Below are 27,659 nucleotides of genomic sequence, written 5' to 3' on the forward strand. Positions count from 1 at the left end.
TGAATTGGGAGATTGGGATTGACATATATACACTGATGTGTATAAAATAGATAACTAATAAGAACCTGCTGTATAAAATAAATAAATAAAATTCAAAAAAAATTTAAAAATAAAAGCAATATCCAACAACAACAACAAAAAGAAATATCTTTAGGGTATGTCATAGAGTTTTGCTTTTTTGAAAAAAAAATATTTTAAGTGTGAATTAATGTAAGCATTTTGATTTTAAGTAGGTAAAAAAAACATTTAGACAAAATGACCCCCAAATCACAGTAGTATTGGGAGATGGTGTTCCAGGGATTTCTCCATGACCATGCAGACCAGGCCTTCTGAGCTAAGAACATGTATGATAAGCAAACATGCTTTGCGAGCTAGAGATAATATATCCTAGAAAGATTTGGAGATGAAAACTCTTCTCTTCTCTCCTAACACATTTGCTTGTACTCCAGCATAATAACCTAGAAACTCCTTCCCCGCTCCCTTGGAAGAGAATTCCTTAATGAATAAGATCTCCCGCTGGAGGAAGGGATAGGCAGCTGTAGTAGCAGGTCCCATGTAAAACTGATCTGCCAGTTTCGCGTTTCGTCTCCTGTAGTGCAACCCCTGCATGCACAGGTGAACTACTGAATCTCATCCTATGGCACTTTAGCAATTGGGGGGAACTGCTTCATTTGCTGATTATGCTGAGAGTAATAAATGGTCCATTCCTCTGAAAAATAAATAAATAAATAAAAACAATAATGCTCAGAATATCACCTACTCAGTACGTCTAATCGGAGAGTAATTCCCCTCTAAGTATAATGATCAATGTCAACTATGTTTAACTAGCAGTATTTGCTGTGCTAATGTGTCAATCCTAGTGCATTTTTGAATGTCATAAAACGTAAGTTGTAGAACTTCTAGTTAAACATGGCTGATGGAACACAAGCTGCTCGCTCCCAAATAGGGTGAAAGTAAAGGGATGAGGAGGAGCTCAACCACAAAGACAAAAGGACCGAGAGGGGACGGCAGTCATGGGGTATTGGAAGCTAAAAGAGGGAGCAGGTAATGACTGACAGACTCCCCCCCCAAGAAGGCTGACACCTAAGCCCAGTGGAAGCAAGGGGGTTCACCCCACAGAACCCCAGAACAGCGCAGGGATGGAAGGCCCTGGAGCCACTGGAAATGGGCCAATAGAGAGGACTGGTGGAAAGCATGGGTCAGAAGCCATGGCACCCCAAGATTCTTCCTGTATCCCACGCGGCCAAGCAACCACGGCACCAGACACTCAGGGACTCCCACCAGCTAAGGGGTGGATACCACAGTGAGAACAGGAGGAGAAAGGGAAAGTCTACGTGCTGAATGGGAGGGCCCAGCGTGCTCTGATCTCAGCCCAGCCTCTTCCCCAGCCCATCCACCCTGACTCCCTGGGGGCTGCTCCCTCCAGAGCTCATCTTCCCTATAGTCCTTGCGCAGGTGTCCCCACGTCAGGCTCTGCTTCTGGGGAAGCTATAGACTTACCTCCCTGACGCCCCTTCTCAGGAAGATACTCAAGGATGTGTTTGCTCCATGGTATGAGGGAGTAAAACAAGAAAGTCGATGACAGGGGAAAGGAATGAAGGGCATCCCCAGGTTGGTGGTAAAAAAGGATGTCAAAGCGACAGTTCAGCAGGCTCGGAGAACTAGACCCCAGACAGGAAGAGGGACTGGAGAGCTCCGGGAAAGAGCAGATCGTACAGCCCTATAGGTTTGAATGTGTGCAGGGGAGATTTTACACTTCTCAGTGGGAGACTGGTGGCCGATTAATGACAGGCCCAAAAAACTAGGCAAAGGGAAAAAAGGAGACCATCACTAACTCTGGAAAACACCAAAATTGCACAAGAAAGGCAATAAGTGAATACCAGGTACAGTCTTAACAATGTAAACTCTTATTTATTACTAACCAATGTACTTCTCTGTGTGGTCAAATATATACCACAGAAAATTTGCCATTTTAAAGTCTAGACAACTCAGTGGCGTTAATTACATTCACGAAGTTGTGCAACCATCAGCACTAGTTCCAAAATCTTTTCACCACCCCAAACAGAAACTCTGTAACCCTGTGAAGCAATAACTCCCCATCTCCCCTCCCTCCAGCCACTGGTGACCTCTAACCTACTCCCTGTCTCTATGAATGTGCCTATTCTAGACACTTCATATCTGGGGAATCCTACAGTATTTGTCCCTTTGTGTCTGGCTTATTTCACTTAGCATAATGCTTTCGGGATTCATCCACATTGTCAGAATTTCATTCCGTTTTAAGGCTGGACAATATTCCATTTTTAAGCTGTGACTATGGGACGACTGAACTAACCTAAAAAATACAATGCCTCTGCAGCGCAGGATGCAGGTGGGGATAAGAGAGCCAGATCCTCACCTTCCACGCCAAGAAATCACGGCAGAGGTTTAAAGTTGAAAAAGTCAAGACACGTCAGAGTAGCATGCAGTTGAGCAACGTAGAGGCAAAAAAGTGAAGAAACAGCTAAAATGGCTGTTCACACTATCCCTAAGTAGGAATCGGGGTGGGGAAGGTCGGCAGACCTTTTTATCACAAGCCCCGTAAAGCAATCTGACTTGTTAAACAATACGTGCATATATCTTGGGGAGAAACTTTTTTTAATAAGTTGATAATACGATTTTAAAATACGTAAATATATAAGTAAATGTTATAAATAAATGTATGATATGATTTCTTTTAATGTTTTAACCATAGAAGACCCTGAATTCACAGCGAAAACCCAATGCGGGAAAAAGATCCTATGGACAAAAACTGAATTTTCAGACGTGTTTCTGCATGATAATGAGACACCCGTCTAGACTGTGTGTTTTTGTTGAAGGCTCCTGAATCGCAGCCTTGACACCAAAAGGCCAAATGGGACTTTCAGAGGAGGAGACATTTAAAATCAGCAGACAATCAACTATACACGAATAAAATTTAAAAACTGTTTTAATGTAAAAAAAAAAAAAAAAGCAGCAGACATTTGCAAGCTCTTTCTCAAGTTGCCTGAGAGTAAAATCCCCCATTTCCCTTCCATAGTTCCCCAAACCTAGCAAAACTCCTATGATTCTTTTCCTCAAATTATCATGCAAAATGCCACAGGGATCCATATTTTATAATGCTATTAATTTCCCTCTGGTATCAGGGATACCAGCATAGAATAATCAAAAACAATCAGCTAAACACCTAGCCCACAGCAGGCAAACCTTTTCATTTCTGCTTAAGTGCTCATTTTGGGATAATTTCAGCTCTGGAAATATACATGAATTTGTGAAGAGTTTCTTAAGGGCTACATCAGAATAGTCTGGCGTGATGGGTGCAATTAAGCATTTCTTTTATGACAGTAATGACAGTTTAAAGACTGGAAGAAAATCCAAGCTACAAAACAAAATTTCCCTCTTAATAAAAAAGGGGGAGGAAATTATTGCACAAAGATTATTGACGACACACTGAACATCAGTATCAGCTATTCAATGAGTACGCTTCTAAAGAAGGTACACGTGGAAGTCTACAGAAGACAGAAAGAGTTCAAAAATAACAGCACCCAACTCAGAGCCTGCCACAGACTAGGTCCTTCTTAAATGTTTGCTGAAGCACATGAACATGGACTGTACCCCAAGAAGGCCACTGCATAAATAAGGAATGGGCACAAACTTGCAATCCATATAAATCAAGGCAACAATTGCTCCAAAAGTACGGAAGCCAGGTAATGCCTCCAAGTTCTGTCTCCAAATCAGATGTTAAATTAATTTTTAAAGGTCGATCGACAAGTACCTAATCAGTGACTATTCCACGACCAACATTATGCTAGACCCTAGGGGGCTGGGAGGGAGGAAGAAAGGATACAAAGGCTGATCTGAGTCCTGCCTTGGAGGAGCTGGCTTTGTCCCACAATGAGAGAGGCAACAGAAGACGTCTGAAAGGCATCAAGAGTGATAAATGAAGAAAGCCTGCTGTCATTCCAAGAAAGGGGATGACAACGTTGTTAAAAAATAAAACACCAAAGAAAACCTGGTGAAGGGCTCTTGAAAGTTGGACATGGTTTGGAAAGGAAAATAAAGGTGTGACCCTCTAGTTGGGAAGATCTGTGTGAGCAGTCCAGGAGGCAAGCTTGCCAAAGCTTACGCTGTGGGCACTGCGGGGTGATCCGCCTGGCAGGGGTACCATGAGATAGCTGGGCATAATAAGAAGTCTGGCAGAATGGCTTGGCCTCAAGGCAATGAGCGGGCTGTTTCCTGCTCTGGTTGCACAGTAGAATCGCCTGGAGTTTTCCAACTACTGGTAACCTCTAATCTACCCTCTGTCTCTATGAGTTTGCCAGGGCCCCTCTACAACCTACTGGAACAGACTCTCCTGGATGGGAAACCAACAGCCCGGGTGCCGGGCTACTGACATGATCTAGACAGGAGACAGTGAAGGCCTGACCAGAATGGAAGCAGAGGGATGGGGAGAAAAGGAGAAACCAGCATGCGACCCTCCAGAATGAGGCCGCCCACGTCCATTCAGTATCGAGTCACCCATCAGAAGCCCACGCTGGGTGGCCACATAAATTCCACATTGAGTCAGCTCTCCGATGCAGCATGGCAATTCTTAGTCATGACTCAAGCCTGAATCCAATTCACAGGGGGGCTCTATCTGTAACTAATCTTTTATCAAAAAGCCCCCATAACATTCCAGCTTCAAATAATTTTACAAAATGAAGTCTAACAGCTCAAAATTATAATCATTTACATTCAGCCTCAATGATAGCTATTAATTGAGGCAGACTCACTTGAGTGACCTAAGTCTTGCTAGCTACAACCTACCCGGTGAAAATGATGCGCAGGGGCCTGGCCTACCAGTTTGCATGTGCTCTCCAAACTAGGAAAGAGCACTTGAGCTTAAAAAAAAAAAAAAAAAAGTCTACCCTATGACCCAGTAATTCCTCTCCTAGAGACCTGCCCCAAGAGAAATGAAAACATACGTCCACACAAAGACTTACACGGGAATGTTCACAGTAGCTTTACTCAGAGCCTAAACGTGGAAAGAACCCAAATGGCCATCCACAGCAGAATGGACTAACCCACTGTAGTCCATTTATAAAATGAAATATTATAAGCAATATTTTTAGCAATAAAAAGAGAAAAACTACGGATATAATAACGACATAGAGGAGTCTCAAACTCATTACATTGAGTGAAAGAAGCCTATATATAAATACACACACACAGCCTTACACTGTGTGATTCCTTTTAAAGCACAAGTATATGCAAAACCCATTTATGGTGATAGAAATTACAAAGTGGTTGCCTGAGGAGAGGCGGAACTGACTTAGGTAACAGAAGTTCTTTCTGGGGTGACAAAAATGTTTTTGATCCCATTTTGGGTGGTGGGTAGACAGATGTATACAATTGTCAAAACGCTTTGGGCTGACACTTGAAGATCTGGGCATATTACTACATGTAAATTGTATTCATTTTTTTTTAACTCTTAGGAAGGCTGCCCCAGATTCTAATGAGCCACATTTGCACCACAGATAGTATACTGTGCATCCAGGTTCCAGGGTCCACCCTAAAATGGTTCCTCTGGGGATAGGCTTGGGTCAGCCCACACAATCACCAAGCACCTGCAAGGCCCAGGCCCGGAGCTGAGAGTCAGGCCATTCTTAAACACTAAGTGCCAGCAGTGTTAGAAGAATCTGTCAATCATACCGCAGAGGATCTGCCAGCATCCATTCTCAGAGACCACAGGTCTCCACTGGTGAGGTCCTAGACTGTAGTTAAGTGCCTTAAAGCTAGGACAACCACCCAAGACATATCTGGCCTTGGAATTTACCAACCAACAACCTAATTCTAACTTCCTCTGCCAAAAACAGAGGAAAAAAGAGCTGAAAAAGAGTTAGCCATCAATACATATATACAATGGAATATTACTCAGCCATGAAAAAAGAATGAAATAATGCCATTTGCAGCAACATGGATGGACCTAGAGATTATCATACTAAGTGAAGTAAGTCAGAGAGAGAAAGACAAATACCGTATGCTATCACTCATATGTGGAATCTAATCTTAAAAAATGATACAAATGAACTTATCTACAAAACAGAAACAGACTTACAGATATTGAAAACAAACCTATGGCTACCAAAGGGGAAACATGGGGGGGAGGGATAAATCAGGCACCTGGGATGAACACACACACGCTGCTATATGTAAGATAGATAACCAACAAGGACCTACTGTATAGCACAGGGAACTCAGCTCAATATTCTGTGTTAACCTATATGAGAAAAGAATCTGAAAAAGAATGAATATATGTGTATGTATAACTGAATCACTTTGCTGTACACCCGAAACTAACACAACACTGTAAATCAACTATAATCCAATAAAAAATTTTTTTAAAAAAGAGCTAGCCATCAAGCCCAGTCGGGCTCCAAATCTAAGTTCCCAAGTGGAACTCAACTCAACACACATTTACTAAGTAACTACAGTGTGTAAGATGCCCACCTAGACTGGAGTGCCTACCAGCAATGACCTTAGTTACACTTAAAATGAGACCGTGACGCTCCAAAGTCAAATACTATTTAGACCTTTTGCTTGTGTTCGCCATTCCTCCTGCACAGACCCGCCGCTGTGAATAACAGAGAGGTGTAAGCATGCATCAGTCCTTTCAGGGCACATTCAGCCAAGCTAGATGTGGGAGGACTCCCAGAATCTCTCAGCCTGCCAAAATCATTAACTCCGTGTAGACTAAAAAAAAAAAAAAAACACGGGGGGGTCCTTATCAAACCTCTTCACCAGCTGGTCACCAAGAGAGTGAGAACGTGAGGTTGCCCAAAGCAACCTCTCCGTGGCACCCAGCCACCAATCCATCAGCACCCTCTCGACTTTGGCCTATTGATGGGCAACTGCACCAGCTGGCCAAGCCTCCTCACCCCAACACCACCACGCACTCACGCTGATCCAATCTGCTCCAGATCTGGCTGGGATGCAAGATCCGCGAACACGTGAAGGAGAAGAGAAGAGTGGGCCGTCTGGCTCCGTGGAGAGAAAACTCCAAGGTCTAAGCTGCTTCGCTGATCCCCCTCCAGAGAGGGGACAAACCACCAAACCACGGGCTCTGGGGCTTCCCTCCTGGCTCGAAAGAAATGGTCAGGGAGGCTTAGGGACGGGATCTTCAAGGTCAAGAAGGAAAGATGCCGCCCCTCGTTCCAAACGAAATCACACTTTGTTTTCGCCGCACGTGAAAACCTGGGTTCTCAAATGGGATGCAGGAGACTGCCATCAGTACCGTGGCTGTGATCCCTGGGAGATGGAGGGCAACAGGTCCAGAGTAATGGGGCAGAATCTCAAGAAGGGACTTGGTGGAGGATGAAAAAAAAAAAAAATCCCACCTAGGGCCGCCTGATTTAGCAAACAAAAATACAGGACGTCCAGTTACATCTGAATTTCAGATAAACAACGATTTTTTTTTTTTTTTTTAAGTTTTTGGCCGCACAGCATGAGTTCCCCGACCAGGGATGGAACCAGGGCCCCTTGCACTGGAAGCGTGAAGTCTTAACCAGTGGACCACCAGGGAAGTCCCACAATGAACATTTTTTTTATTTGGGACAGGCTTATACTAAATACTATTTATCTGAAATTCCAATTTAACTGACCATCCTATATCTTATCTGGCAACCCTGGCTAGCCCCACCAGCAATTCTGGGGCAGATCTCCCATCTTTTTTTTTTTGTCTCTCTCTCTATGAAAAGCAATACTGCATAGTGGATAGAAGGCAGAACTCTGGAGTCAGACTACCTGATTCAAATTCAAGGTCTACCACGTCAAGCTCCCAGCTGGGAGACCTTGGGTAAATCTCTCCAGGGCTCTTATTTCTTCATATGGAAAACAGAAATAATAGTGACACTCAGAAGTAAAATGGGATAACAATAACAACAACACTTACATAAAGACTGAGTGTATGCCAGGAACTTTCTTAATCCTCCTAACATTAAGAGTCAGATACTATTATTATCTCTACTTCAGAGATGGGGAAACTGAGGCACAGAGAGGTTACGTCATTAACAGTCGTTACTAACAACAGTCAGTAAGCAGCAGAGCCAAGATGCAATCCCAGCCACTGTGGCTCTGGAGTCCCTGACCGGAACACTGTCCCCAAGGTGGTGCTTATCTCCTAGAACTGTTTTAAGGATTAAATGCAATAAAGCATATAAAGCACTTAGCACAAAAAGGGGCCTATGATAAGAGCAAATGACTGAAGAAAATAACCAAATAGGAAAAATGAAGGCTCTCAGAGGGAACCCAGGGGATTCAGGGAGATAACACCTGTTAAAAGAAAAACCTATCATTACTACCATAGAGCTATGGATGCATGGGCTATATCCATGAAAAAGCACAGGACACTGGAGGAAAAGAAACAAACAAACCAAAAACAGGGAGAACAAGAAATCGTTTTCAGAAATGGAAACTCTGAAGACAACAACAACAAAAAAAACATTTGCCCTTTTTATGGCGTTAAAGTCGATGAAACTCCCCACCATGCAGAATAAAACAGCCAAGATTTTATAAGAAACCGGGAGAAAGGAGAGGAAAATGAGAAGCTCGGTCCAGGAAGTCCAATAGCCAACTAATAAGACTAATAAAAGGAGACTAGAGGACCAGCGGGGGAAACTATTAAAGGAACATCAAATAGCATTTACCAGAACTAAAAGACACTGGTTTCCAAATCGAGAAATTGCGGAATAAATTTACTCAGAAATGTGGGAGAAAATTTCTCAAGAAACAGACAAAAGTGATTACTTCTAGAAAAGAGGACGGGGCCATGGGCAGGGGCGGGGAATGGAGGGGACTGCTGTTTTTTTCTTTCTAAGCCTTTTATTAACATTTACTCGTTCTACATGGGTGCATCTATTACTCTGATAAAAATAAACAATGGTTCCAAAAATTGAGCCCCACTTATATGTCCAAAAAGTCATTAGTGAAAAATACCACGGTTATGTGTGCAGTGTAATGGGCTTCAATTATCCCTCAATAAAGATGAAACCTAATATTATGGTCAATTAGTGTAATGGAGTACCATGCAACCCCCAAAACAACAAGAAAAAATTCAAGATTTATTGTGAAAGAACACGTTTTTAAGCATTACGTATGGCATGATCCCATTTTTAAAATTATGTGTGAACAAAGAAAGTACAGAAGAGCATGTTGCCGAGAAGAGAGATTTGGAGGCATCTCCTGGGGATGAATAAGAGGGACGCTTAGTAACACCGAGGACCACAGAGTGGAGGAAAACTCTTCCAAAACCGTAATACCCAAGTTCACTGATTTATATCAATCCCTAACCCCTCATGTGTCCTCCACCATTTCCCTTGACATGACATAAGAATGATCAACAGGCAATGGACATCTGCAATGTGCCAATCACTGTGCTAAGTGCTTCAAATACATTTATTCGTTTCATCTGCATAGCAACCCTATGACGGAGACAATACTATGATCTCCACTTAACAGATGAGGAAACTGAGGCTTACAAAGTCTAGGTAACTAGCCCAAGCTCACATAACTCGTAAGTTGAGAAATCAGGACCGAACCCAAGCCAGGTGACTCCAGGGCTCATGGTAACACCAGAGTACATGCCTGCTAAGAAAAAGGCTTTTACCTCTCGGTGCCCAGGGCCTCCTGCCTGAGCTCAACCCACACGGCTGATAGTTTGAGACATTTCCTGGCATGACTACATCCTGAGAATTTCATCATAATTAAATCGTGGGGAAATTTTCAAAGTGCTTCAGAGATGTAATGAGTTTACATTCAATTAGTTTCTTCCTTCATTGGAAGAATCAGAAAGACCGATTTCCCTACAGACTCAGCAGGGAGGGTTTCTCACTGCCTATTTGGAGATTTCATTCTGAGGTTCCAGGAACCTAAATCAGTGCACACAGAGGATCTGGAGAAATTGGGCTGGGCCTGAAGGCAGCCAACCCCAAAGAAAATCTCAAATGCACGTGCCACACTCATTTAACACTTATTTCAAAAGTACCCTCTACAAGGGACCAAGTCTCAACAGTGAAAATGACAGCCTCTGCCTTCTAGGCACTTCTAGTTTGGGAAAGAAGAAGAAGAATGAACAAGCAATTAGAATCTAGAGACAGGTGCAATACAGAATAAGTACAAAGAGCTACAGATGCTTGTCAAGGGGTATTAAATCCCATCTTGGGGCTTCCCTGGTGGCGCAGTGGTCAAGAATCCGCCTGCCAATGCAGGGGACACGGGTTCGAGCCCTGGTCCGGGAAGATCCCACATGCCGCGGAGCAACTTAAGCCCGTGAGCCACAACTACTGAGCCTGCGCGTCTGGAGCCTGTGCTCCGCAACGGGAGAGGCCGCGACAGTGAGAGGCCCGCGCACCGCGATGAAGAGCGGCCCCCGCTCGCCGCAACTGGAGAAAGCCCTCACACAGAAACGAAGACCCGACACAGCCAAAAATAAATAAATAAATAAATTTATAAATCCCATCTTGGAGGGGGCTGAGAGATTACAGTGGATAAAATGAGATGTAAATTTCCCTAAGGAGGAAACTTTCAATGGCAAGGATCTGGAAGGGACCAGGCTCCCAGAGGGACAGAGCAGGCAAACCCTCAGGGCTTTCAGAACCAGGTCCATAATGAGAAAGCCAAGGTGGAGTGAATGATAGGCAAACTCTCCCTGGAACAACTGGCAACAATTTACTTCCAACTCAACTTGCACAGTGCCAGGCGCATTCCTGTTCCAAGCCAGTTAGCTGTATGCTGGCTCTCACCAGCAGGGAGGGGCCCTCCGTCTCCAGAGACTACATGCGGGAAGGTTGCACTTAAGGTGATCCACATTGACTCATGAAATGGGGGTATGAAAATATTCAGGCACACTAAGGCTCTCAAAGGAAGCACAAATCTATGGGGGGGTGGGGTAGGACTTATCCTTCCTCTTGCATCCATCCATTCATCCATCCATCCATCTATTTATCCTTCTATCCATCCATCCATCCATCCATCTCCATCTATCCAAATCCAACCATCCATTCATCCATCTATCCATCCACCCATTCATCCATTTATCCATCTATATCCATCCATCCATTCATCCATCCATCCATTCATCTATTCATCCATCTATCCATCTATATCCATCCATCCATCCATTCATCCATTCATCTATATCCATCCATTCATTCATCCATCCATCCATCCATCCATCTATATCCATCCATACATTCATTCAACCATCCAAACATTCATTCAACCATCCATCTATCCATCCATCCATATCCATCCATCCATCCATTCATCCATCCATCCATTCATCCATTCTTCCATCTATCCATCCATCCAACCATTCATCCATCCATGCCTCTATATCCATCCACCCATCCAACCATCCATCCATCCATCCATCCATCCATCCATCTCTATCCATTACCCATCCATCCATCCAAGCATTTGTTTATTTGTTTGCTACATCAAAAAAAAAATTTTGAGAGCCTCCCATATGTCAGGAATACTTCCTTAGCCTCTTTACTGATTTGCTCTTTCTAAAATTGCACTGGGTTTCCCTGGTGGCGCAGTGGTTAAGAATCCACCTGCCGATGCAGGGGACATGGGTTCGAGCCCTGGTCCGGGAAGATCCCACATGCCGCGGAGCAACTAAGCCCGTGCGCCACAACTGCCGAGCCTGCGCTCTAGAGCCTGCGAGCCACAACTACTGAAGCCCGTGCGCCTAGAGCTCTGCAACAAGAGAAGCCACCACAATGAGATGCCCACGCACCGCGATGAAGAGTAGCCCCCACTCGCCGCAACTAGAGAAAGTCCGTGCGCAGCAATGAAGACCCAACGCAGCCAAAAATAAATAAATAAATGTATTTATTTATTTGTTTGTTTATTTATTTTTTAAAAAAATAATAATAAAATAAAATTGCACTATGCATGACTCCCACCCCTGCCAGGGCACTCTCTATCCTCCTCCTTTCCTTTATTGTTCTCCACCATATGTATCTCTGTCAGACATACTGTATGCTTCATTGTAGAGTTTCTTTATCATGTGACTCTCTCTCCTAGAGTGACAGTCCCAGGAGGGCAGGAATTTTTGTTTGCTCTGTTAACTGTTTTATTTCCAGTGCCTAAAACAGTCCCTGGCATGCCCTGGGTTGGGGCGGGGGGGTAGGAGGACCACTGAAGCCTCCCTTTTTTTCCCCTCCTGCCCTAAGCATCCCATGCACAGGTCAGACAAAGGAGTCCAGCATGGAACACGGCACACTCTTCATCTATCATATGCAAATAATAAAACCTACAAGCGACAGGATTACTGGGAGGGTCAGATGAAGCAATGGATGGGAAAGGGCTCTGAAAATTATGAAGCAAAACACCAATGTCATATAATAGTATTTGTGACTCATGAGCCCGTAAGATGCAGGTGTCCCCTGAAGTGCACACATGGACACCCCCCTCCCCATGGATTTATTTATGCATAATTACAAAGTGTTGCGCACATTCAAATCAGTAATCTATTTAAAGGTTATGCATAGGCAATGACTTCTGTGCCCCTTCCTCCTGCCTTAAATACGATACTAATCCGTTTTCCCCTTGTTTATACATTTAACAGATATATATTCTTTCCACCCTCCTGGAGAACTAACTCACTTAGCCCCAGGGCTGTCGTGGTTGATTTCTTCACAGAAGACCAGAAACAGAAAGGTTTCCAAAGAAATGAAATGCTATAGCAAAACAAATTGGAAAGAAAGAAAAAGAAAATAAAATCTGTGTACAGGTAAGATGAAGCCTTCCCTTCCCTTGCTTGTCAACTGCATGATTCTCGAGCAGCTGAATCTCCATCAGGCCTGATGGTTCTGTTCCCTTCACTATTTGCAAGTCCAGGAGGGAAATCAGCTCCTGGCCTCGAGCCAAAGTCAGATGTGGGCTTGAAAGCCAGGGCACCCTGACAGCAAAGATCAGCTTCCACGGGCAAGCTATTAAAGTGTTTGCCTCCCTGGGATTTCGTTCTCTCTTTGCTCCAGAGGGCACAGAAACATTAAACAGTCATGACCGGATTTTTCCTCCCACCATGTTCTCGAGGTAAGAGGGGAAGGATTTCAGTCTCGGTGGAGCCGTGACATGCCTGCCTGGAGGTGACAGGACTTGCCACTAATCATGGGGATCGTAAGCAGCTCAGCTGGAAATGCACCCCAGGCCTCAGGACTCCCTGTCGTAGCCCAAACACTCCCTTAACACTCTCTTTACTACTGCGTCGTGGGCTCAGAGCTCTGCTTCCTGGCCTCAGATGCCTCAAGAGGGGCTCCTCTCCCCCAGGGAAAGCATCACTCCTGAGGTCCCATTCCTCAGGCTGGGAGGCATGGGGAGGGAGTGAGGAGGGAGGCCCTGCCTCCATCCCACATCCGACCCTGGACCCTGAGTCCGACAAACCTCTCCAGGCCCTGGGAAAGGCGGCAAGCATGCTCAGCCCATGACTACGGCTCCTCTGAGCTCCACGTTTCTCACCACCCTCGTTGGGGGGCCGGGGGGCGGGGGCAATGAGAGGAGTAAAATCCACAGTTTGGCAACACCCAACGCGCTGCCCACAGACCCGCCCGAGACACACGGGGACGGGCTTTCTCTCCATCTCTCCCGCCCTCACCAAAAGGCTCTTTACAACCATAACTTACGGTCACCAAATGAGGCGGGGGCTCCCCTGCAAAGAGGGAAGAAGATTGCTTCCTGAATTTAAAAGGAAATTTGGAGACTCAAAAAAAAAAAAAAAAAAATCAAAGTTATACAGGTGCAGGATGATGAAACCAAGAAATGCTGAAGCATGGGACATAAAAAAGCAGTATTTGACCCAAGTCTCTTCCAAATCCACAGCCCGGACATACCCACTCTCAAGAAGCCAAGTGTCTCCCCACAGCAAGATTCCAGGGAGATTATACTACTGTTAGCCACAGAATGCCGCCTCACTCAATGGCTAATTCTTGCCTCTAGAACAATGCAGTCCTTGTACTGAGAAAAACTGAGCCGGGAGCCCTTTCCTCCCCGGAGGCCAGAGCACCGATGACTAATCCCGCCCATGAAGGTTTTGCTTCTCTGTTGCTTGCAGAGCACAAGTTAAGCTTCACCGGCTCTTCGAACTTCTTCCTTGGGTGTTTAACACACCAAATGGAAACTTAGGAAGCCAGCACTCTGTCTCCCTGGGTGGTATGTCCAGAGGGAAGCTAAGAGGCAGGTGGGAAAACAAGGCAAAGGGAGTTCCGGCGAAGCGGTCCAGCGACCGCCGGACATGGCAACAACGAAGGCACTAGGCAACAGAGCAGGAAGACTGGTTCTGGAAGGGTAGACTGTCAACAGGCCTCCCCTCTGCAAGGGAAGGGGGTGGATGGCAGAGCAGAGCCGTGATGCTTTGCTGGCTCCTCCCGCTAAGAACGAGAGTATTTCCCAACCCCCCTGAATTTGGTGGGGCCTGGCAACTTGCTTTGGCCAATAAAACGTGGAGGAGTGACTCTGTGTAGAGTCCAGGCCTCCAGAGGCCTGGCAGTTTCCACCCGCACGTTCTTGGAACTCTTCCACTGCCCTGTAAGGAAGCCTGGACTATACTACCGACCCATGAGGCGGACAGACCCCATGTGTGGACAGAGGGCCAGACAACTGGTAGCATGAAGGCCCTAGACCGTGGGTGAGGCCCTCTTATACCCTCCAGCCTAGCTGAGCTGCCAGATAGATGCCTGCAGCCTCACGAGTGACCCCAGGCGAGCCCAGCAGAACCACCCAGCTGAGTGCAGCCAACCCAGAATCATAAGAAATAAGGGAATGTTGTTGACTTAAGCCACGACGTTCTGGGGTGGTTTCTAACCAAGCCGAGGAACGTGGGGGCACATCTGCTGTATGTTGGCTACTCAACATGCATCACCCCCACGCTGGCGACAGTACCTCAATTTTGCTTTGGAGAAATCTTCTCTGCTCCCCGCCCCCATTATTAGTCGTGATTAGTCTTTGCTTTTTATCTAATGGGCACATGCCCAGCCCTGGCCAGTTAACATGCCACATCCCCATGGGAACAGGGGTTAGCATTCAGGGATGAACACATAACCCAAGTCAGGTCAGTTGCTCGCTGCCCATGAAACTCAACTCCAAGAGGTGTGAAAGAAAGACCTCGCTCATCTGGACGTTGAGCCTGAGAGGATGTGAACAGACTACTGAAAACGGAGCCACACAGAGAAAAGCAGTGCCAGGAGACGGAGAAAAGCAGTGTCAGGAGATGGAGAAAAGCAGGTCACAGTGATGGCCTTTGATCCAGAATGTAGCAGATTATGAGGCCAGTTCTATGCCTGGACATTTTTTTTTTTTTTTTTTTTTTTGGGCTGAGTTGGGTCTTCATTGCTGCACACGGCCTTTCTCTAGTTGCGGCGAGCGGGGGCTACTCTTTGCTGCAGTGCGCGGGCTTCTCATTGCGGTGGCTTCTCTTGTTGCGAAGCACAGGCTCTAGGCACACAGGCTTCAGTAGTTGTGGCACGTGGGCTCAGTAGTTGTGGTGCACAGGCTTAGTTGCTCCACGGCATGTGGGATCTTCCCGGACCAGGGCTTGAACCCGTGTCCCCTGCATGGGCAGGTGGATTCTTAACCACTGCGCCACCAGGGAAGTCCCCATGCCTGGACATTTTAATTGCATGGACCAATACATGTCTTTTCTTCCTTATGCCAGATTGAGTTAGGTTTCTCGTCATTCGTGACCCACCCTCCCCCAAGGCCCTGCCTAATGCAAAGAGACGGAGGGACTTATTTTTTTACTGTGCACCCCTGTACTACTTGAATTTCTTACCAAGTTTGTGTATTACTCCTCCATTTCAAAAGAAATTAAAGAAAGAAATAACACAGCCTATTTTTAAAAAGAGCATGTAGAAAATGTACACAGAGAAGGTAAATCAATGATATCTTAGGGCTCAAAGCTCTCTCTGCACTAGGCTGTGTGGCCGAGAGCGCTAACTGCCTGCGCAAGTTTCCATTGTTCTCTCTGCTTCAGTAACAGAATCCCAGTGTAAAGACCATGTATCCTAGCCTTCTTTGCAGCTAGATGAGGTCTTACGAATAAGTTCTGGCCAATGAGCTGTAAATGGGGCTGGCATGCAAGACCTGCAAGGAACCTCCCTCCCTCCTGCCATTTTGCTGCCTGGAAGGCAGATGTGATGGCCTGAGCTCTAGCAGCTACCTTGGGCCAGAAAGAGAAAGGCTCCCATCTGGGGCAAAGCAGCGAGCAAAAAGGGAGTCTAGATCCCTGGTGACTCCATGGAACTATGTTCCCAGCCATGGTCTCTGGATTTCTTCTACATTAGAGGAGTCTTTCTTATTTAAGTCACTATTTTTGGGTCTCAGTTACTCTCAGTCAAACCTAATCCTAATGGATACAGATCACTAAAAACAGAGTGAGCTGCAGGAAGCATCACCATCAGTACAACTAGCTGTAGGTGGCTGGTTGCCATGGAGACCACCCCAACACATAGATTCCAAAGTACAAACCCACTCAAATGAGAAAAGCCTGATGTAAACCTAAGAGACCCCTCCCCACCTCCCCATTTCTGGGAGAGTCCCCCTCAGCCCATAAGCCAGGATGAAGCTAAATTCTCTAACAACCCCAGGGGAGGTAGCCCCAGGAACACAGGACTTCTGATGGGCTTGAACCTCCTGGGCTACCTTCATAATCAAAGGACTGCCAAGTCCCCGAGTTCTCCAGCAGGAATGTCTTTTGCTGTCTCCCCTCCTAACTCCTCTGCCTCTGCCCAAATCAAGGCTTCCAGTGAGTCAAGGTATCACCTAAAGTAATGCAAGAGCCTCCAGGCAGCCTGCCCACAGCCAGCCTCCCCCTACATGCTCCCTATGGCCACGTTATCTGCTACCAACAGAATGCGCTTCCTGGAAGCACAGCTCTGATGTCACCCTCTCAAAAACCTCCAGGGTCTCCTGCATCGATCTAGAGAACAGAGCACAGACTCCCTTCCACAGGACCCCAGGTTGGTCACATCGGGCCCCAGCCTACCTTTCTGGCATCACCTTCCAACCAAACCAATCACCACTCCTGTATTTTCCACTCTGTACTTCCAATTTGCTGTTTTTCCGCCTATAATTCATTTCCTTCCCCTCCTCCTTCCCCACCCCCAGATTCTACGGATCCTTCCAACCTGAGCTTTGTCCACAAAGAAGTCCCCTCTATTCCCCAACTAGAAATAACCTCCCTGTCCCAGGGGGTTCCCATCACCTTTTGTCAATTACCATTTTACAACCGCACGCTGACCTGTCTCTTGATTACAGGTGAATATGACCTCTCTTCCCTAACCCACCTTAAACCCCCCCGCAGAGCGGGATTATATCTTACTTCTTTGCATACTCCCCACAAATACACAGTAGGTGTTCAGGAAATGGTGAGATGGCTTGGCCTGAAGATGATTCTCTCCCTGCTCCCGCCTTCTGGTCCAAGACAAAGGGCTTTTCTGTGAAGAGAACACGTGTTTGGGCCATCTCTAAACTCACACGGGCCCTTCACAAAGCTTTGATTATTCGCTCCGCTCCCCCCTTGTGAACTAGCCACTGGGGAAAAGCAGTAACACGCCACCCAACACCAGCCTTGGCACAGAGCGCTATGTGAATAACGTGTATAGATAAGGTCCTGGCATGTGAAGGCTCAAGGACAAAACTTAACCGATATTAACTTTGACCCCTTGTGCTCAGAGTATCTTGCAAAAGAGCTGACACTCGATACATGCTTTTTAATGTGATTTGTACTAAGATGCCTATAAAAAATGATGTCAGCTACTCCCTCTCTTTTACTTAAATTGCAGCAGAAGACATTTAGGTTAGATAAGTTTCTAATAAGCTAGCTAAACAGTCAGATCACCCGAAAAAAAAAAAGTGTATAAAGTCTTTCTTCGCAAAAGTCTTTGGGAACAAGCTGTGCTCCCACCATCTGTGCGGACTGGGTGAAATACCGCCCTGTCTGAGGGCAGAGGGTGCCTGAGAGGACTCCCAGAAGGGCCCACCAGTCCTGAGATTTTTTTTTTCAGACGCAGTACGTGATCCAAGGAGGACAGTGCATGAAGGGAGAATCTAAACTCAGGCTCAAGGTCTCCAAACAGTAAAGATTCTGCCTCCCATCCTTCATTTGCGAGGGCCAAGGAGCCCCGAGGAAGAGCCTGAGTTCCCAGATGGCGGATGTCCACCATCGCTTGACCAACTGGAAAATACACCTCTCTCGTACAACAACTGTCCCCTTCCACCCCAGGCTGGTGTCAAGTCCAGCCAGCCTCGGGAGCCAGCTGCCAAGTGCACGGTGGACTCCATTGTGGCAGCCTCCATGGAGACCAGAGGCAGGGGCCTCCTCCTGGGCTCCCCGTCCAAGTTGCAAGGCCCCAGCCTCCATGTCCACTGCTCCTCTAACCATGACCCCAGCCCAACGTGCTGGCTCCGCTGGATCCTCAGCCCCACAGATGCAGGGAGCCTCTGAAGGGAGTCTGCTTTTTCGAAACCCCAGCTCACCCTTCACTAAACCAAGGTTCCCATCACAAGAGGGGTTCTCAGCTTTGGCCGCACAATGCAATCACAGGGACGGGAGGGGGCGGGGGGAGGGGGCTCTAGAAACTACTGAAGGGGGGAGGGCTCTAGAAACTACTGAAGCCTCATCCCACCCCCTGGAGATTCTGATGTAGTCCCAGGGTGCGTCCAGGGCATGGGGCTTTTCACATCTCTCCAGGTGATTCTAACGTGCAGCCAGGGTGGTGAACCACTGCATCGGAAGGAAGGGAGCTTCCCCAAAGCCAGAGAGCTCCCTGGAATCAAACCACCAAGGACGCTAGGCCAAGTCAGCTCACTCTGCTAGACCATGGGTGCCAATGACAGTGGCAAAGTTGAGTTCGGTTTGAGCTGGGGGACACCTGGCTTTATTTCACCATCTCAAATTGCACACGTTCACCTGTGGCTGTCCGTCTTGATGGCCACAGCGTGCCTTATGTGACAAGGACAACAGAGCAAAAGGGTCCACATAACTCATCACGCTTCACTGCAAAGCCATTCCCTGGAGATTCTTAAAGGCCCCCATCCAGCACAGGGAAGTGGCAGCACTGACTTCAGGAGCAAAGGCCAGGCCCCCAGGAAATCACCAACTCGGGAACATCGGACACTCCAGGGAACGTTCCACGACCTCCAGCCGGGGGCCCTGCACAGCACAGAGCTGTGGTCCCCGAGGTCCATCACCTGCAACTACATCAGGGATCAGCAAACTTCGGTAAAACGCCAGATAGTGTTGCAGGCCATGTAGCCCTGCTGCAGCTCTTCAGGGCTGCTGTTGTAATGCAGAAGCAGCCGCTGATAATATTGATATGTAAACAAATGGGCGTGGCTGGGTTCCAATAAACCTCCATTTACAAAAACAGACAGTGGGGGGAAAAAAAACCAGACAGAGGGCTGGACTTGGACCACTGGTGTAGTGTGCCCACCCCTCCGCTAGATCAGAACTCCCTTAAAGACAGAGACCCTCTCTCCTGGCACTTTTTCAACTGCTCAGCACTTGACACAGTGCCTGGAATACAGGAGGGGAGGGGAGGGGAGGGGAGGGGAGGAGTTACTGTGACTCTGGGGCACTCACATCTGACTATTTGAAGCCCTTCGGGCCACTGACATACACTCACACCTCCTTCTTCATGGGAGCAGGGGAGGAGGCCCCCAGACAAAGAGGAACAGATATCCCCAAGGATGGTGCCCTGGACCAACTGTACAGTCAGCCCAGGACCACAAGGAAAGGCAGAGAGAGAAAGCAGGAAACAGGGGTCGCCAGGCCATGAGAGTGGAGGCTGCCCAAGGATGCACGTGGGGAAGGAGAGGACAGGGGATGGGGCGAGACGGGGGCCGGGAGGTAACAACGTCCGTCCAGGGCCCTGGGCAGGCTCCAGGCCGCCCCACCCCAGATGCTCAGACATGTGGGCACTGCCACCAACGCAAACGCGGTTCCTTCCCATCACCGCAGAGAGAAGGCAACAAGTATCACTTCCTCCCCTGCACTGTTTACAAGGGCGCTGGAAGTCTGAAGCATGAAATGGAAAAGAAAAAAGACAATAAGGATAATCATCATGTCTCCTTCCCGAGTGTTTTTCTTCCCTTTCTCCTTTCTTCCCCTCTCGCCTCACCACCCCCGCTTCCCCTGCAGCAAGACCTCGCTCCGCCCCCCCCCACCCCCACAGTGTGGAGTCAGGATGTGCTGGGAAAGCAGGGCCTCATCTTGGCCACACGTGCGCACAGGGTGAGGGGAGGGCCCGGGGGCAGAGCTGTCACCACGTCGTCCTCGCGCCCACAGGAACCACTACTGTCTGGGGGCTGGGGGCGCCGGCCAAAAATCAGGCTTGTCCCCTGTGATGCGTTCAGTGTCTCCTGCCTGGCCTTCGCATGGCTTGAGGACACTCAGCTGAGACACAGAAGTTTCCCACCGGAAACTGGTCATTTGAGACCTTTAAAAAGAAAGTGCCTTGTGGAGAAGTGGCAGGTGTTCCTTAATGACAAGCATCCTGAATAGTGAATAGTCCTGGTTAGAGAAGGGCCCTTCCCAGGACTTCCCTGGCGGTCCAGTGGTTAAGACTCCCCGCTCCCCACGCAGGGGGAACAGGTCCGATCCCTGGTCGGGGAACTAAGATCCTACATGCCATGTGGCACGGCCAAAAAAAATAAAAGAGGAGGGCCCAGCCCCACATCTTCTTCCTGCACCGGGCCACACCCACCTTGTCACATGAGACCCCTGTAACAGGTGGCTCAAAGTCCCGCCAAGCCCACCCTGGAATACGCCCTCCCTGCACTGAGCGCCCACCAAAAGGGCGGCCTTAGCCCTAGAACAGACCAACATCACCTTCCTGGTCTCGGCATCCCAGTGCAAGAGAAAAGCTGCAGAGAGTAAAATCTAGGAGGCCCTGGGGCTCCCTGGTTCCTCAAATCTTGAAAAAGCAGATTTAAGAGAGGAGTCCGCATGGGACAACCGCCAGGAAACTTCCAAGGTAACCTGTCCACAGTCCGAGTGATGCTGGGGATGGAACCCGCTCAAGGTCCACACTGCTTCCGCATCCCCGGGAGGTCATCGGGGGCCCTTCCCCTCGCTCAGCCTCCTAAGGAGGAAAATCAGGGAAACACACAGCAATGATCTTTGCAGGAGCCTCCTCAGAGCCCATCAGAGTACTCATACTGTCTGGTGGTGGCCCGGCCCATTTCAGTGTGGTCCAAAAGACCTCACGTTGAAAAATCTCCATTAGGACATACCAGGCTTCCCTATCTCTCAGGCAGGAAGAAGGAGAAAAGGTAACGGCAATTATTACTTCGTAATCCAGGAGCTGTAGAGCCAGGAGTATAAAAGCTAGGCTTTCTGAAGCCCCATTTCAATGGCTACTCTGCACCCCTGGCCCTTCTCTCTCTCCTATTTACTCTAGAAGAAACCCTTCCAATGGATCTGGCTGAAATCTCCTCCCTGAATCTCTCATGCTACAATTTAAGTCCATTTCTTCCCATCCATTTCTCCATGGAAATGGAGAACAGCTGGTCACCATCATCCCTCCAGACTCAAAGGCCATCATTGGAGCATCATTAACTTCCAACAGCGAGCCAGTTATTTGGAGAAAACATCACTCACCACTTGCGGCACAAAAGCAGACTCAGCCAGAATCTCCTTAAGAAAAATCACATCTTTCATAAGGAGCCAGCTCCCTATGGGATTAAATGATAGATATTAAACTGCCTTTGCATGCCTAGAAGTAAGTTTTTTGATTGGTAGCCTATCTTTCTCTTCTGCAGTTTCATGGTCATATTTATTCCACACAAGTGTTTCCTCCTTGAGAGAGAATATACACTGATTTAGAGATTCCTAGTTAGTTCACAGAAAAGGAGACATCAGAGGGACTTCCCTGGTGGTGCAGTGGTTAACAATCCGCCTGCCAAAGCAGGGGACACGGGTTCGAGCCCTGGTCCGGGAAGATCCCACATGCCACAGAGCAACTGGGCCCATGCGCCACGGCTGCTGAGCCTGCACTCCGGAGCCCGCGAGCCGTAGCTGCTGAGCCCACGTGCCACAACTACTGAAGCCCGTGCGCCTAGAGCCCGTGCCCTGCAACAAGAGAAGCCACTGCAGTAAGAGGCCCGCGCACCGCAGTGAACAGTGGTCCCCGCTCGCCGCAACTGGAGAAAGCCCGCACGCAGCCACAAATAAAAAATAAATAAAATAAATGCAACATCTAAGTGATATTTTTTAAAAATAAAAGTAAATTAAAAAAAAATACCTACGCCCTTCGTCCTGGGAATCTCTCTCACAGAAACACTTGTTGCAGTGCACAGTTATATACTGTATTAATATGTCACTGCAGCATTATATTAGAGACAGATTTTAATACACATATGACACATACATAAATGTATGCAGAACTCACTGTAGAAACATGTTACATCTGTGCAAGGTACAATGGGACCCCAGTCAAATGTCTGATGGCCAGGTCTCCCTTTTTCTAGATTCAAAGCACCTGAAAGCAGTGTTGAAGAAGCAAAGCCTTTAGGGTATCAGGCACTACGGCACATCTAACTGTCCTGACACTTTGTATGTGCATCATAAAAGTTCTCCGAAGATACACACTCAGGGTTAATGGCGGTGACCTCTGGGAAGCCAGTGGAAAAGGAAAGGGGATTTTCTTCTTCTTTGTCTTTTTTTTTTTTTAAGATTTTTTTAAAATTTATTTATTTTATTTATGTATTTATAGCTGCATTGGGTCTTTGTTGCTGCGCACAGGCTTTCTCTAGTTGCGGCGAGGAGGGGGCTACTCTTTGTTGCGGTGCACGGTAGGTTGACTGTATTAAATATAAATCGGTCCATGATAAATCGGTCCATGATAAGTACAAGCAATTCTTACAGCTTGGACTACTGGGGCTCTATTGCCTTCCTCTAGTTTGGGGAGGCATTTATGAGAATCCACTTCTAGTCACCAATGCCACTGAATTTTCCTGAGTTTGAGTCCCAGCTGTCTCCCCCACCAAGCTTTTACTTTCCTCCCTGCATCGGGAGACTGGTCAGGAGCTCCTCTGTGCAACTAGCATATTCTCAAGGTCACTGTTAGAAAAGAAGTAAATGACTTATTTTCTAATAAAGACACAAAGATAACTTTTAGAATCTCTTTTTTTCCACCAACTATTTTAAAACTCAGAAGTAGAACTATTTTAGATCCTCATAGTGAAAAGAACATAAAACACTGGTCTGATGATGTTTCTTTAAGGAACTCTTAACTTTTCATGTTTTAACGCTCCCAAATTCATTCTTACATGTCGTGAAGACTGGTATACTGTACCTGTTTTTTGTTTGTTTGTTTCCCTCCTTGTTTCATCTTGGGTTTTGTCTTTTGTTATATAAATCTTACAAAGGCTTTTGGCCTAAAAGAGTAAACTAGATCAGGACACCCAAGTGCCAGGTCAGCACAGAACACAGTTCTGCAAACTTTGTATCTGTGTAACTTCTACAAGAATTTTGAAAAACTAGGTATCCTCTCACTCATTTTGAAATTGACATTTAAAATGTTTTCTATTACTCAGCCATAAAAAAGAATGAAATAACGCCATTTGCAGCAACATGGATGGACCTAGAGATCATCATACTAAGTGAAGTAAGTCAGAAAGACAAATACCATATGATACCATTTATATGTGGAATCTAAAGTATGACACAAATGAACTTATCTACGAAACAGAAACAGACTCACAGAAACAGAGAACAGACTTGTGGTTGCCAAGGAGGAAGGGGGATGGGGGAGGAATGGATTGGGAGTTTGAGATTAGCAGATGCAAACTATTATATACAGAATGGATAAACAACAAGGTCCCGCTGCATAGCACAGAGAACTACATTCACTATGATGTGATAAACCATAACGGAAAAGAATATGAAGAAGACTATACATATGTAAAACTGAATCACTTTGTTATACAGCAGAAATTAACACAACACTGTAAATCAACAATACTTCAATAAAATTCAAACAATAAAAATAAAAACTAAAATATTTTCATCTCAAATTTAAAGAGTCGTAAAAGACATAAATTCTGGCATGTAAATATTGATGTGTTTAAATAAAACTGCTTCATCAGTCGTTTAAATGGACCCAGTGGGATCTAAACAGCATAGAGAGGGAATTCCCTGGTGGTCCAGTGGTTAAGACTCAGCACTTTCACTGCCGGGGCCCAGGTTCAACCCCTGGTGGAGGAACTAAGATCCTGCAAGCTGTGCGTTGCAGCCAAATAAATAAATAAAAATAAACATCACAGGGATTTGACTCTCCCATTATCCACTTAAAAATATAAACAAACTAAGCTGTGCGTTTATGTCTAATGCACTTTTCTGTTCGAGGGTTACATTCTACACGCAAAACCACACATGCAAGCTCTTCTTCAAAAGTCAAAAAATGTACATCATTCTTTTTTCTCCTTGATTTGTACTTCAGTTGCATTTCCCCACAGAATTTTATCCTAGAGCAACTTACATTTTATGCTAGAAAGTCTATCACTGGTTTCTTTATCATACTGCTTTGCAAAAAAATATTTCTATACATTTCCATTTAATTTTTTAAAATTCCCTGTGAGTCTAGGGCTCCAACTGCTTAAATAACAATTTCCTGGATTGAGTGACCATTAAAACATTAGTGGTCGAGGGGCTTCCCTGGTGGCGCAGTGGTTAAGAATCCGCCTGCCAATGCAGGGGACACGGGTTCTAGCCCTGGTCTGGGAAGATCCCACATGCCGCGGAGCAGCTAAGCCCATGCACCATAACTACTGAGCCCACGTGCCACAACTACTGAAGCCCACGCACCTAGAGCCCGTGCTCCGCAACATGAGAAGCCACAACAATGAGAAGCCCATGCACTGCAACTAAGAGTAGCCCCCGCTCACCGCAACCAGAGAGAGCCTACACGCAGCAACGAAGACCCAACCCAGCCATAAATAAATAAATAAATAAATAAACAAATTTAGAACTATTAGTGGTCAAGAACACATTCATAATAACAAAAATTGAATATGCTGTTTCATAATTATTAGACACTCAAAAGTAAAATATTCTTGGAAATGCATATTCTCATGGATGAGGCTTTTTTTCTTATTTTTTCAATTCATTCATATAACTGTGAATAAACATTAAGAAGTTATTGCTAGAATAAGACAGGGCTAAGCATCAATTTTATTTCTATTTTTCTTTGGGTTCTTTCTTTTCTTAAAGTAAACAAAGAGAAAACGTGTTCATGTAAAGAAGATAGAAAAAAATAGATATATTGTTATAATATTGTCATTTTGTTCTTTGAACTCTATCCAAGGAGGCTCAAAATCCCAGAGTGGTCCACCATGGACATTTACATTAAAGGCTTTTTTTTTTTTTTTTTTTTTTTTTGGCTACTCCACACAGCTTGCGGGATCTTAGTTCTCTGACCAGGGATCAAACCCAGGCCCTTGGCAGTGAAAGTGCTGAGTCCTAACCACTGGACTACCAGGGAATTCCCTACATTAAAGGATTTCTCTGCTAACAATTTGATTCAAAGGACGGGACAGTCTCTGAATTGCTAAAGGATGTGTGTCCAGCGATCAGTGGTTCAAGTCCTTCACCATCTCCACCTGAGCACCAACACGCCAAGGGTCCCTCCGTCTGTGCGTGGAGACGCTGCTACCGAAAGACAAGGAACTAAGGCAAGAGTGCATCTTCCTTTCGTAAAGTAGGAGAGGACAACTGTGTCGGGGAAGGTGGGAAGACAGAACCTGCCACTGGGGTATTCTCAGGCAGAGCAGTTTGGGGAAAGAGAACAAAACTGGAAGCTGAGGACCTGGGAACTGATTTTGTGACCACTCTCCATGCCCTGTGAAACACCCAGAATGTCTCCACGGATGCCAGTCTCACAGCTGCTGACTCAGAGGACTTTCGGGAGGTCCCACACCCAGGTCAGGTTGTGCGGATCACAGAACTCCAAAAAGAGGAGAAAGGAACCAAATTCTGAGCAACCAAAAGGAAAAACCACATATTAACATGCCTTCTGATGTGACTGATGCGACTGGAATACACAGCACCACTAATGACGGTGATTCATGTGATTCATGCCTGGAAAATGGAATCTGCATTAAGTAAGCCTTGAGGTCCAACTCCCAGCTTACAGGAGACCCAGGGGACAGAGGAACAAGTTCAACAGCACCATAAGGAAGCAATCTGCCGAAGTCAGAATGTGGGACAGTCTACAGATGAATGATCCAGTTTCTCTAACATATTACTAGCGTGGGGGAAAAAGGCAGCGGGGGGGGGGGGGGGCGGTGGGTACTGTTAAAGAATAAAAGCGACTAAAAAAATTCAGTATGAAACAAATTCAATATGAAAATCTTGTTTGTATCCTGATTCTAAGAAAACAATTTTAGAAGACAATTTTTTTTAAAAATGGCGGAAGTTTGAATGTGAATTAAGTGTTGGATAATAATAAGGAATTATTAATTTTGGTAGGTGTGATAATACCATGGTGATTATGTTTTTTTAAAAAAAGTCATTCAGGGTGTTCCCTGGTTGCCTAGTGGTTAGGATTCAGTGCTTTCACTGCTGTGGCCCAGGTTCATTCCCTGGTCGGGGAACTGAGATCCTGCAAGCCGCATGGTGAGGCAAGAAAGACAGAAAAAGAGAGAGAAAGACAGGAAGAAAGAAAGAAAGGAAGGAAGGAAGGAAGGAAGGAAGGAAGGAAGGAAGGAAGGAAGGAAGGAAGGAAGGAAGGAAGGAAGGAAGGAGGGAGGGAGGGAGGGAGGGAAGGAAGGAAGGAAGGAAGGAAGGAAGGAAGGAAGGAAGGAAGGAAGGAAGAAAAGATAGAAAGAGAAGAAAGAGAAAAAGAAAGAAAGAAAGAAAGAAGGAAGGAAGGAAAGAGAGAGAGGAAGGAAGGGAGAGAGAAAGAGAGAGAGGGAGGGAGGGAGGAAGAAAGAAAGAGAGAGAGAAAGAAAGGAAGGAAGGAAGGAAGGGAGGGAAAGAGAGGGAGGAAGGAAAGAAGGGAGAGAGAAAGAGAAAGAAAGAGTCATTCAATTAGAGTTGTGCGTTGAATTTACAAGTAAGATCACATGATGTCTAAGATTTGCTTTTACACAATATTCCACCTCCCGAGAATATGGGGTGGGAGGAGGGGGAAACACGTGAAATGAGATTAGCAAAATGTCAATAATGATTGAAGCTGGGTGGTGGGTAGCTAGGGTGCCTCATAGGATTCGCTCCACTTTTTTACACGTTTGAAACTGTCTTGGGGACTTCCCTGGTAGCACAGTGGTCAAGAATCCACCTGCCAATGCAGGGGGCATGTGTTCGATCCCTGGTCCAGGAAGATCTCACATGCTGCAAAGCAACTAAGCCCGTGCGCCACACCTACCGAGCTCTAGAGCCCACTAGCCACAACTACTGAGCCCGAGCACCACAACTACTAAAGCCCACGCGCCTAGAGCCTGTGCTCTGCAACAAGAGAAGCCACTGCAATGAGAAGCCCGCGCACCGCAGCGAAGAGTAGCCCCCACTCGCCGCAACTAGAGAAAGCCCGCGCACAGTAACGAAGACCCAGCACAGCCAAAAAAAAAAAGATAATGTCTATAATATAAGGTCTTTCAAG

General features: G+C 46.3%; 1 protein-coding gene across 5 annotated transcripts in view; it reads right to left on the reverse strand.

Moving 5' to 3' along the window:
* SLC39A11 (solute carrier family 39 member 11) overlaps positions 1–27,659 on the reverse strand; it is a 422,853-nt gene that overhangs the window by 305,514 nt on the left and 89,680 nt on the right. The gene's annotated exons all lie outside the window — the stretch shown is intronic.

Source organism: Eschrichtius robustus, chromosome 20 (assembly GCF_028021215.1).
Source record: "Eschrichtius robustus isolate mEscRob2 chromosome 20, mEscRob2.pri, whole genome shotgun sequence".
Taxonomy (NCBI): domain Eukaryota; kingdom Metazoa; phylum Chordata; class Mammalia; order Artiodactyla; family Eschrichtiidae; genus Eschrichtius; species Eschrichtius robustus.